Source organism: Emys orbicularis, chromosome 14, assembly GCF_028017835.1.
Source record: "Emys orbicularis isolate rEmyOrb1 chromosome 14, rEmyOrb1.hap1, whole genome shotgun sequence".
NCBI classification, from domain to species: Eukaryota; Metazoa; Chordata; order Testudines; family Emydidae; genus Emys; species Emys orbicularis.
Window position 1 is genome coordinate 26,257,692 of NC_088696.1, and position 10,862 is coordinate 26,268,553.

Sequence of the window (10,862 nt, forward strand, 5' to 3'; positions counted from 1 at the left end):
TGATAAATCACATAGTGACGTAAGAACAAGATGCAAGCCCACATTTAAAATGGTCGTTTTGAAGTTGCTGGAACATTTAAAAATATATATTATTTTAAATAGATGAAAGAAGTTTTGGAATTTGATGTGGAATGTTTGTTTACTCTCCATTAAATGAAATACTAGACTATTTACATTTTGCTGATATGCTACAAGTAAAACAAAAGAGCACTGAAGTGCTCTCAATTCATTATAATAATATATGCTCTTGCCATAAGAGAGTTTATTGGTATTCCTACATCCCTGATCATCTTAAATTCCTAAGCATTTCATTTCTTAACACTTTCTACGTATACATCAGTGCTGCTCTTTAACTCAGAAGAGATTACTCACATGTAACTCTCCCTGATTTTCTGTTCACTAGTGCTAAATGTGCTAACTTGCAGTGCTTCTAGTGCCTACTGGCCTGCAGAGCATGCTTTTTATGAATTATATTCATGAAAATAAATGGGGCTTTACCTCATAAATAACAGGGATTGCTTTAGTGGTCTTTAGCCAAGAATATCACCCTGAGGTACAGCAAACAAAAACAGACTGGACTGTTGACTCCTTAGACAACCACATTACACAAAAAGTTTCAGGATTCCTTGAAACCTAAAAAAATAATAAGATCATTGGTAAGGATGATTCAGTCTTTAGGGTGCTAGTCTGGGACTCGGACAACCTGGGTTCATGTCCCTACTCGCCCACAAATTTTCTGTGTGACCTTGGACAAGTCAGTGTGCCTCAGTTCTCCCTCTGAAAACTGGGAATAGTATGGCCTGCCTCACAGGGATGTTCAAATATATTAGTGATACAGCATGCTCAGTACTACAGTAAGTACACAAGATAGAAACAGAGTTCTGAGGGACTGAAGGCTCAGGATATTGATAATGAGAACACTGAACTCTAACCATTTTAGATCATATATTCAAATCTAGCCCACTTTGGTAGTAACCAAAAGTCACTGCTGTCTGATGGCCTATGCAAAGTGAGTTGGCAGTCTCAGTCCTATTGTTAAAGTAAACCGTTTCCACAATATAATTGTTGTTGACTGGCATTCCACTTGCCCAGAAGAGAAGCTAACACCCAAATGGACATGAGCGTTGAACTATACTCAGGCCTAATAATGGTCTCGCTAAGTCATGGATGAGGAAAACTGGAAGAAGTTTACAATATCCTCCTTCATCAACTGTCTTGTATCTGCCCTGAAGATTAAAAAAAACCTTCAGATTACAGGTCTGGCAATTTACCATCTTTATTTTAGGGAGTGCTGGTAGCAACCTCTTTATATAGGCTAACACTTTTCAAAGATTCGTCTGACCCTTTTTGTGAAGTTCTAAGAACAGGTTCCATTGTTTGAGGGTGGCCTTTCAAATTCAGCGAGGAGAAAGCCCTTGGGTTAGAGAAGTGTATTTTCTTTGTCCCAGGATATTTTGTTCAGATTTAGCCAAATTATAAACTGTTAAAAAATCACCATTTCACTTCCCTCTTGCATTGCTCAGGAAAACTGACAGAATTAAAGCTGTACGAGCATTATAAATTCTGCATTTTCTAACTTCTGAGTCCTTGAATTTGGAACCTAGAAGGATGTTTAACAGTTGGGGGGGGAGGGCGGTTGATTTTTTTTTTTTTTTTTTTTTTGTAATTATAAGGACATTACAACTTACTTGGAAGTTTTGCACTCAAAAGTGACTGAAAATGGCATCAGTCATGTACCAAACATGCTCATTTTACAAGTAAAACAATGTTTCTTCTGTCAGCCCTACAAACTCAACCTGTTCTGCCAGCCAGACTATCCCCTCAATCACACCTGTGTAACTGATATTCATTTTGTGTAACCCCATTGCCATCAATGTTGCACAGATGTAAGTGATTAGAATGCTATAAACCCACGGTTTTCAACATGAGGTCAACAGACTATGTCTAAGGGGTCCACAAAAGGTTGCCATTACCACAGAACAGTGGTTGTCAACCTGTGGTCTGCAGACCCTTGGGGGCCCACAGATTGTCTAAAATTTCCAAAGGGGTCCGCACCTCCATTCGAAGTGTTTAGGGGTCCACAAATGAAAAAAGATTGAAAAACAGTGTTATAAACAATTCTGTTGATGCAGAAGAAGGAACAGAATCTAGCTCTCACCTATGTTGGGTCTGTAGTGCTATAAGGAATAAAAAGTTTTAAAATCATATTTTGGTAACTAAAAATAAGCAGGTGTGTCTCTGAATACATACAAAGAGCAAAACTGTTGAGTAAGACGCCATTTTTACAGCTACTGATCAGAAAAGAATCATACTTTAAGGATGAGGGGAGAAAGAAAATATTAGGGCCCTGCCTACACACGAAAGTTGCACTTGCTTAACTAAAACTGACTTTTAAATTGATTTAAACTAGTGCAACTTGTGTTTAGACAAGGAATCTGCCCCCAATCCTATATCGAATTCTATGCAGGTATACCCCTGTGTATCCCTGTGCCTGTGTAGATCTCCACTGAAGTTAATGGGGCTCCACTCGCACAGAACTCATGGCAAGACCAAGGCCTTAGTAACAAGTTATACATCAGATTTCAAGTGTACCTATAGAAAAACATCGCCACAATACATTTGCATGTGTTAGTTTGTTCCTGATTATTCTTATTAGCACTTTTTTAAAAACTTCATTTTTGTAAACTTTCCAAATGCCATGTTTTTTCAAAAGATTTCAGAATTGCAGCCACTTGGGGAAAATATAAATCAGAATGTTTTGCTAAATAGGAAAGTCACAATGAAGCCATGACAATCTACCATCTTAAGGCCTAAGCAGACATTTAATTTGAGGTTCATTGCACTGATTGAATGACCTTAGCCTGCAGGACTTTGCACCCCCAGTGTCTCAGTGGGCAATAACTTGTAAAAGACTACAAACTTCACTATTCTACCTTTTCAAAATGTTAATCTATTAATAGAGAATAATGATTAAGCATTGCACTTTAAAAGTTACGCTATTTTTTAGCTATAAAAACAGGCAAAGCATACAAATGCTGATAAATTTATTTTAAAATTCCCTTTCAAATCAAGACCTTATATCAAGTTTCACCCTACAGCAAATTATAATGAGATTTATAAAAAAGGAGCTTACCATAGTAAAGCTAATAGAGAACTTCCTCTAAATACAGAAGCAAAGATTGTGATTTATAGTAAATGGGAACAATAAAGATAAGCATTTCAACATACCTACATTATCAAGCGAGGCACCTTCCACAGGAAATTATGTTAAGTAATTTACTCTGAAGTTTTTTTCTCCTTTACAATTCAATAGCAAGTTTTAAAAATCATCCTTGTAAATCAAAATCATTTAACTCTCTAGACAGTCTGTACATTAATCACACTTAACATGGACATTTCTTTCGTAATTCTGAAGCCCCTCTTCTGAATGCAGCTGTTTGAAAATACATCATAAACAGTATGTAAATGCCACTCAAACATTCTTCCTTTTAGGAATATCCACAATTTAGTACACAGTGTTCAAAACCCAACACTTAAACCGACTCATTTGAAAATCTGTTGCAGTCACATACTGCAGTATTAGGGTCTGATTTAGGATCCCTTGTATAATCGTAAAATTCATTGAGTATAATGCACAATAAATGCCAGAGCAGACCTTTAAAGGTGAACTGAAAGGCTTTATACTTGCCAACACCAAAGACCGTAGTTCAAAGTTCTGTTGTCTTTCAAGAGCAGATGACATCACCAATAGCTTAAGTAATGCAAGGTGCTGCACTCTGCTTGCTTTGCTGTGTGTATTCACATGGTCATCAACTAATACAGGAAAATATACAGAATTGCGACCTCAGATCAGACAGACAAAAGGAGGAAATGGTCAGCTATTGTTTTAAAATGTACTTGCTTACATATATTTTGCACCAGTTTTACTACACAGAAATATGTATTATAAATGTTTGATACAATTCCAGATATAGAAAAACAAAGTGTGCTAGATTCTGCAGTTTTCACACTAAACAATTTTTCACTGGGGAAATAAAGTAATTTTAAATTCTATATTCAATTCTCAGAACTGTGATGAATGCTGTGATACCACCACAGACATACACCACCTCCCCCACCTACATCACCAACTGCAAGAAAACAAAGTGCATGTATCCCGGGTTAATTGTACTTATTTAGCTCTTTATATGATAAAAGCACTTTAGTAATATTAACCAGTCCTCACAACATCATAGTGAGATGGTTAAGAATCCCCATTTTACAGATAATGGTAATGAGGCACGCAGTTGAAATGACTTGCCCAAAGCCATACAGAAAATCAGTGCAGTCTGGATTAGAATTCAGGAGTTACTACAGATAAGGCACTGTAAAAGAGCAAATTATGTATCAGTGCTATTTTGGCATTGAAGCTATTTGTTTTACACTAAAAACACTTCAAAAATGTTGACAGTATATCCGTAGGTAAATTTCAATAAGGTATGAAATGCCCCAAATCATTGAATGAAAAGCTCTTTTGCCACTGAGAAGTGTGTGCTAACTGAATGACAGGTCAGGTAAACCTGTGCTATTACCTGAAAACATGACTACCCAGTGTTGTTTGTGTGGCATGTATTCTACTGATTGTGTTGTAATATAGTATATGCTGGGGAGATTATTTGGCTGCACCCAGTTAAGACCCTCTGTTACTGAGTGGCCAGAGAGGTCAGTAACAGACCTGAAGGTGACAATTTTGCAACAGAAAAACTTCAAAAACAGACTCCAAGGAGAAACTGCTGAGCTTGAATTGATTTGCAAATTAGATACCATTAACTCTGGCTTGAATAGAGACTGGGAATGGCTGAGTCATTACACTACTTGAATCTATTTCCTTATGATAACTATCCTTACACCTCTTGTCAACTGTCTGTAATTGACCATCTTAATTATCACTACAAAAGTTTTTTTCCTGCTGATAATAGGTCATCTCAATTAATTAGCCTCTTAGAGCTGGTATGGCATCTTCTATGTATGTATGTGTGTGTGTGTGTATATGTGTGTGTGTGTGTATATATATATATATATATATATATATATACACACACACACACACACACACACACACACACACACACTTATTGTATGTTCCATTCTATGCATCCGATGAAGTGGGCTGTAGCCCACGAAAGCTTATGCTCAAATTTGTTAGTCTCTAAGGTGCCACAAGTACTCCTGTTCTTTTTAGCTCATGAGTGAACTGCTCATGTGAGGAAAGAGATAAGTACACTAAAACAGGGAATTTGGTAGAGAGGACTGGATTGTGGAAGGAGGGTGTGGGAAGAGTAGTTTAGCATATTTATCTTTAAATAAACAGCAACAAAGTAATTCATAAGATGTTTGCCTATTATGCAAAAGAACTGTTTCTCCCACCTTTCGTTTTTGTATTTTTACTCTGTACACTGCTCTAAGAGGAGACTCTCTTCCCCTGTGTTTGATGAGTGATTATATTTTGTTCATTACTACTAACCGTAATAATATATCACTGCAAACTAGACAGTGCTAATTTAAACTGTAGAGGAGTGGGGAGAAATGGAAGAGTAAAGCAGCGGAGCTCCAGCTTTGGGTTGCTGGGACCATAGGGAGGAAGGGCAGAGTGATGGAAGGGATAAGCAGAACTCCCGTCTTCCTCCCAGGGGAGGAAGGGGAGATAAGAGAATGGAGACATTGGGTCTCACAGGAATTGCCATACGGGATCAGATCATTGGCCCAACTAGTCCAGTATCCTGTCTTCCACAGAAGCCCATCTGAGCGGGATCCATGGGGGAGTGGGTGATGGGAGGGGGCAGAGGTTCCCCAGCCTTTGGTTTCACTGAGACCCCCTGAGACGGGGCTTAGCAGCTCTCCCACACACCCAAGTCCTCTCGCTCCCAGACACGCTGCGGCTCTGCTGACCTTCGCCATGCCGGCTGCGAGCTCCGAACTCGGCCCCACTCCCGCAACACAGACACAAAGCGCACGAGTCAACGAGGCCGGGCTCACAAAGGGGCAGCCCCGGAGGCGGAGCGGCGCCTCCACCGTGCCCCGGGGGCCCACACAGGGCTTCAAAACAAACCCCTTCGTCCGCAGCCATCAGGCGAGCTCCAGGCTGCCTCGGACTGGCGACAGAGGCGAGCTCGCCTTCCCCAGGCACACAGGCAGCCGCCCGGACCCCAGAGCCGAACTCGGCACGGGCTCGCTTTCCCCAGCCACGGAGACTCCGGCCTGGCGCTGGAAGGGGGACCCCGGCCAGGCTCGTCCTTCAGCGCCGCGCCCGAGGCTCCCCTTGCCCCTCGCAGCCGGAGCCTGGGGCCCGTCGGGCCGGCTACTCCCGGGAAGAGGAAGCCGGGCGCCGAGGCTGGGCTTAGGCCGCGGCGGGGCCTTGTCCCGAGTCTCCTCTGCAGCCGCAGCGACTCTCCCGCCCCTGGGGCTCGGACGGGGCCTCTCCCGGGCGCGGCGCCCACCAGCCTTCCGCGGGGGCCGCCCGGGCGGGGACTGAGGAGGGGAAGGCCGCCGCGAGAGTTCCCTTCCCCTCAGCGGCCGCCCGGCCGGTCTCCCTCCCCGCTCACCTGTGGGCGCTGGGCGGGACCACGCTGCAAGCGGCCTGGCTCCCCCTTACCGTCCCGGCTGCGGGGCGACTCGCTACGAGGCTCTCGCCGACACGGCTGTGGCCCGGCCCGACAAACCAACCGCTCGCTCCTTCCTTCCCTCCCGCCCGCCGCCGGCCGAGGAGACACCGCCACGCACGGGAGCGCGCCGGCCGCGATGCACAGTCCGCCAGCGACGCGCGCTCCCAGTTCCCGACGCGGGCGGCGGAGGCGCGCACCCGGTAGCAGCCTCCGCGCACGCGCACGCGCACCCAGCCCGCCGGCTTCTCAGGCCCCGCCAGCCTCCGGGAGTTCGCTAGTGACCTCATCGCGGGCCGGTGATCCCACGAGTCCGACACTCACGGGCACCTTGTCACTCCAGCGGCACCCCAACACTCGGGCCCCCCAGGACCTCAGGCAGCCCCCCAAATACTCCGAACCTCGTGTCCCCAACAGCCCCCAAAACAGGGGTCACCCAGAGCTCTGCAGAGTGCGCACCTGGGACTACAGCAGGTCCCTCCAATTCCCAGAGGGTCCCCCCATGCCCATGTGTGTTGTTTTTTATCCCCTATTAGGCAGTGGAGCCCACGAAGGGCAGCCTTGTCACCTATTCTGCATCAGCCCCGCTCTCTCAGATCCCAGGTGGGGCTGAAAAGTTGTTTCTGCCACTGGGTGTCTTGACAACCTATCCTGAAAGATGATCCCTCACTCTCGCAGATCTTGGGAGACAGACCTGTCCTCGCTTACAGACAACCCCCCAACCTGAAGCAAATACTCACCAGCAACCACACACCATACAACAAAAACACTAACCCAGGAACCTATCCTTGCAACAAACCCCGCTGCCAACTCTGTCCACATATCTATTCAAGTGACACCATCATAGGACCTAATCACATCAGCCACGCCATCAGGGGCTCATTCACCTGCACGGCTACCAATGTGATATATGCCATTATGTGCCAGCAATGCCCCTCTGCCATGTACATTGGCCAAACCGGACAGTCTCTACACAAAAGAATAAATGGACACAAATCTGACATCAGGAATCATAACATTCAAAAACCAGTAGGCGAACACTTCAACCTCTCTAACCACACAGTGACAGACGTTAAGGTGGCAATTTTGCAACAGAAACGCTTCAAAAACAGACTCCAATGAGAAGCTGCTGAACTTGAATTAATATGCAAACTAGATACCATTAACTTAGGTTTGATCAGAGACTGGGAATGGCTCGGTCATTACACTAATCTATTTCCCCATGTTAAAATATCCTCACACCTTTGTGTCAACTGTCCGAAATGGGCCATCTTGATTATCACTTCAAAAGTTTTTCTCCCCTGCTGATAATTGCTTCTCTTAATTAATTAGCCTCTTACAGTTGGTATGGATACTTCCACCTTTTCATGTTTTCTGTAGGTATAAATATTTTCTTACTGTATGTTCCATTTTATGCATCCGATGAAGTGGGCTGTAGCCCACAAAAGCTTATGCTCAAATAAATTTGTTAGTCTCTAAGGTGCCACAAGTACTCCTGTTCTTTTTGCTGATACAGACTAACACGGCTGCTACTCTGAAAAATGATGGTTTTGTGTCCCCAGTCCTGCTGTGCCATTGGGTTCTTATCACATGGACGTGGCCCATTAGTTTGCCTCAAAAAGTGCTGAGCCTTCCTGTGCTGATGTTCACAGAGAGTCCCATATGACTTCAGGTCACTAGCCCTGTCCCCCTTGCAGACTCTGCACTTGTTCTGCACCTCTTATTGTCTCACTTTAATTATTGACTTGTTTTCTGTTATCAGGTACCGCTACACAGCAAATGATTGTCATACAGGCTACATACATACCCTGAATATGTCCCTGGCAGGCTTGTACTGGGGCAGCTAGCCTGAGCTGAAGCCTGTCCCACTGCATCTTCACTGCTATTATTACCTGTGCTAGCTAGATTAAAGCTAGCACAGATATGCCTACCTGCATTATAATTACAGCTTCATTTACTGTGTACGCTTACCCTTGGTTTTCAATTCTGTTAAGGCAAAAATTTATAACATTCATGAGTTGTAAACATGTTAGTTGCTCCAAATTGCTAATTATATGACAGCACTCCTAAGTGCGATGTCGAAAATCCATTAAAAGATCCCTGTGCCAAGGGTCTTCATCCTGCAATTGATCTGTACAAGCAAATATTTACGTGGGTGTCTGCATGAATCTGGGACTACAGATCAGGTCCCAAATTAAGGCCATTACAGGCAAAGGATATAGGCCCTACATTAATGCTTTATTTTATGCACAAAAAAGGTTGTACTGTTTTATTTAAATCAATTTTGAAACCGATGTAGTTAAATCGATGCAATCCTCTTGTATGGACTTAAGCTAAAGCAATATAAGCCACACTCAAACTGATTTAAGAGTATAACACAAAGAGTTGCACTGACAATTACATCAGTTTCTAAACTGATTTAACTAGAAATGCAACTGTAAGTAAAGAGCAGCATATAATCTAAACCAATTTTATGGTGTTCCCACCTTTTAGTTTTAAATATGCAAAGTTTTTTGTAATAATTGCATATAACTGCATACAGAAGTTGTCATGGGGACACTGCATCCATGGAATTGTGAAATACAAAGGGCCCTACTTAAGAAATACCTGTCCATTACTGAATGTGTGACTCCTTTAAAACAAAAAATCTTTAACTTTTATAGAACTACATGCAACAATTTATGTTAAAAGAACATTATTTTGGTTGTAAAGTCAAGCACTTGAAAGTTAGGAAATGCAAGAATTAAAATTGCCCATGCAACCTTAATGCAGCCCCCTCTGTGCATATTCAACATGATACAGCGTGTAATTACATGACCACATACTATTTTTCCATAGGACCCTTGTCTCATTCACTGAAACAGTGAAACTGTCTTTAAACAGCGTGCTTTTTCATTTATAGTAATCTTTGGTGTTACTTGTAACTATAGTAGATAAATTTTCAGACAGAAATGTGATTTTTAACTTGATGACAAAATAGAAAAAAAGGAAGAGAAAAAGTAGCTCAAACCAAACAATTTATAGTACATGTATTAGCATCACCTCCACCTGCATCTAAACATAGTCACACCTTTCTTCTCCATTTTGCTGCCTTAGGCCCCATTCCTGCAAACAAGCACGTGAGTAACTTTACATATCTGAGTAGTCCCTTTTGGCTCAATGGAACTACTCATATGTTTGAAGTTATGCTTGTATTTAAGTGTTTGCAGGACAGGGGCCTTAGTGTCTAGTCTTTCTCTAATTTAAGTCAATGGTAAAATTCCTATTGATTTCATCTGGAGCAGGCCTTTCAACAGTACCTTTCTATGGGCCTAATTTTGCAAGTTATGCACAAGCTTAACTTAATTCACATGAGAATTCTCTTGACTTCAAACGACTACTCACATGAGCAAAGTCAAAAATGTGCATGAGCATAGGCAGGATCAGGACCTATATCATTATGGAAAAAATGCCACAGTTTCTCATATTATGCCGGCTTTCTCATCAGTTAATACAAAAGTTTACACAATCCACTTTAGGCCCCCCATTCAGCAAAGCACTTAAGCACATGCATAACAATTTTCACCATGTGAGTAAACCTAATGAAGTCAATGTAACTATTCACATGCTTAAAGTCACATGTGTTTAAGTCCTTGGGTGGATCAGGATCCAATTCTCCATGTTGGTTGAAGTCTTTCAGAAGTTTGGAAGAGGAGAACCATGTATATTTTTTATTTTCAATACAATTTTTCTATGTATATTTGTAAGATGTTTCTTGATTTACTACTTAGTGACTGGATAGTTTTCTATTGTCTATTTTAATTGTTCCTTTCAGTGGACAGAAAGCACTTCATTTTGTATGCTGCTATTATATCAAATCTGCTAAACCTCACTCTTATACATTCACATTTGGGATTAAGTTGAAGGTAACTTCTAGTGATGCAGGATTTTGCAATCAGTTTCAATATCACAATTTTTGAGTCCTGCCTTGTGTAAACAAAGCTACTTAAAGATGTATAATGGAAAAATAAACTTCTCTGAAGTATAAATGCTTTGCACACACCATTCTCTCTCCAAATCTTGTATTTATATGGTGCCATGAAATCTTTCCATGTAAACAGTCTGGTACACTAGATACCCATCCATAGTTAAGGTTGCAACCAGCTTCCATTATAAAGGCCTATTTTAGTACCCTCATAAGTTTGGCATGGAAAATTTTTCTGGCCTAAAAATTACCATATTTAA

At 42.2% G+C, this 10,862-nt stretch overlaps 1 protein-coding gene across 1 annotated transcript in view; it reads right to left on the reverse strand.

The window, feature by feature from the left end:
• The window catches only part of SIAH1 (siah E3 ubiquitin protein ligase 1), a 38,583-nt gene extending 38,017 nt beyond the window's left edge, over nucleotides 1-566 (reverse strand). The window contains exon 1 of the mRNA XM_065416419.1: nucleotides 499-566. The gene's annotated coding sequence lies outside the window, so the exon portion shown is untranslated. The remainder of the gene's footprint in view (nucleotides 1-498) is intronic.
• Nucleotides 567-10,862: the final 10,296 nt, after the last annotated feature.